Below are 2500 nucleotides of genomic sequence, written 5' to 3'. Positions count from 1 at the left end.
AAGAGGAATAGGCAATTACACTGCCATAGGCGATTGCTTATGCGACGATTGCAAATGCATTAGCAGACAAACAGCAAGCACATATCATCATCGACGTCTCCAAAGCGCATTCGACAAGTAAGGCACAATGGCATAAGTCACCAGACTCATTGTGCCTGATGACCGACCCGATAACTAAACTTCTAAGCAGCTTCTTAAAAGGACCGCAAAGATGCTTAAAATTCGAAAGTCTCATTGGAACCGAAAATCAACTCACAAGTGGCGTTTTCCACAGGGGAGAGTAATATCTCCCCGCTCTTTATTCTTTATCGTCCCCCCTCCTCCTCCTCTCTATCATTCCATCATACATACGGTGCTTCTTATGCCGTTGACATTACGCAAATAGTCACCATTTCCAGAAGTCAAATTATTAATGACGCTCCACAGACACACAATGCCATCGCCGAATAACTGATTCGAGAGGAGACTTGGAAAATTAAAAACAAACAAAACAAAATATTCAAATGATCTCTGCCGCTAGACTTCACCATTCCATTTACATGCGATTGAATAACACTGAGATTGCCCCTCGCTTACCCTCGTCGGGTAACTCCTCGGAGCCCCTCAACATCTCCTGCAGAGAGACTTGCAAAATCCATGTAAAGAAACGGTAAGATCGCCAATAACCAGCTCGCCCCGCATGCAAACACGATTTTCAGGCATGGCTCAGAAAAAAACTAAAATTACAGTTATTACAAATAATAATCAGCCCAATATTGAATCCTTGTGCACCTAAACACAATCTCTCGCTAGCTCGATGCTGAAAAGTTACAGCAATAGAACAAATCCCTCATCTGCGCGTAGCTGGATGTCGCTACCAAACTCCCTTCTGCTAGGAATCACTCCATGATTCATACAAATCCTATACACATGAATATACGTAGTCATGGACTTAGCAAAGAGAGTCGGGGAAAAACAGATGGATTCGACGGAAGATCACAACTTTCGGACGAATCACAGACAATGAATCTACACGGCACCCAAAAAGCACTCATGCTTCCCCAGAACGCTTGCACGTACCTTAGTCTCTGCTAACCGCAACCAATTCAGACGCAGCGTTTGATGACCAGCATAGCCACTGTAAGGACCGATGACCATGACGACCCTGGCGACCTTAACGATCCTTCCTTGACAAACGCTCTGGACCTGAAAGAAAGAAAACAATGAGTTAAAACAAAACAAAACGAGTCCGTTCAGGTTGTGCGAGTGTATGTTTGGAGCCTCACGAGACTTCAACCATGCATCGTACAACCGGAACTCGCTCGGTGAAAAAAAAAAAAAAAAAAAAAAAAAAATCAAGAAGGGTGTCTCTCCAACACTCGTATCTCCTCCAGGGGTTCGAGGAGATACGCCCCATGGTGGAGAGACATCCATCGCCAACGGCACCAGACTCCCCCAAACTGTGGCTTGTCCGCGTTAAAACTGCTGGAGGATCGAGTGCAACGGGGTAAAAAAAAAAAAAAAAAAAAAAAAAAAAAAAAAAAAAAAAAAAAAAAAAAAAAAAAAAAAAAAAAAAAGGTATTGGTAATTAAAAAGGGTGTTGGTAACAAAACAGGGTGTGGTAATCAACAATGATTCCGATCTTCTCATTTATATATATTACGATAGTATTTGCACTATATATACTATACGTATATATATACTATATCTACTGTGTGTACTATACTTGTGGATTAAAAAAAAAAAAAAAAAAAAAAAGTAATTAAAAAGGGTGCTGGTAACAAAAACGGGTGTTGGATTTTATCATACTTATATATGTAATCATAATTACATATCCATAAATTATTTAAATAGGAACTCGGACTGTATCGAAGGACCACTCAAGGGTCCACTCAAGCACTGACAACTCCTCGGCAACTGACATGAATAGACTCCCGAGCGTGTCTGCAGTGTACGAAAGAAAACAAAACAATGTCAGGCAAGAGGGAAAGCCCCTCAAACTTTTATATTCTCACGCTAATATTTCAATTTCTTAGCTAGCTCCCTTCCCCCAACCCCTAATCTTCCTTCAATCATGGACTCGTCCATGACTTCCCTTAGATTTCGATTTCGATTTTTTGATGTAGCATGTAGTTCTGAGGACGGGGTAACCCGAAACGCGTCAATTACATCTCTTGTGTTGTGAAAGTATTCAGTCTCTTTTATACCACTTTTTTTCCATATATATATATATATATAAAATATAAATATATATATATTATATATATATATACATATATATGTAATGTGTGTGTGTGTGGTGTCTGTGTGTGTGTGTCCTTAGGTGTATCGTGTCTGTATATATGTAGCTAATAATATATATAGGGGGGGTATATAATATATAATATATATATAATATATATATATATTATATATAATAAATATAGATATATAGTGTTTGTGTGCGTGTGTGGCTGTGTGTGTGTTTGTGTGTATATATATATAACACTCTATAAATATAAATAAATAATCAATATATACA

The sequence above is a fragment of the Penaeus japonicus genome, unplaced genomic scaffold (genome assembly GCF_977035675.1).
Source record: "Penaeus japonicus unplaced genomic scaffold, GWHDUDI00000001_assembly GWHDUDI00000040, whole genome shotgun sequence".
NCBI classification, from domain to species: domain Eukaryota; kingdom Metazoa; phylum Arthropoda; class Malacostraca; order Decapoda; family Penaeidae; genus Penaeus; species Penaeus japonicus.
Note: the sequence above shows the minus strand (reverse complement) of the source record.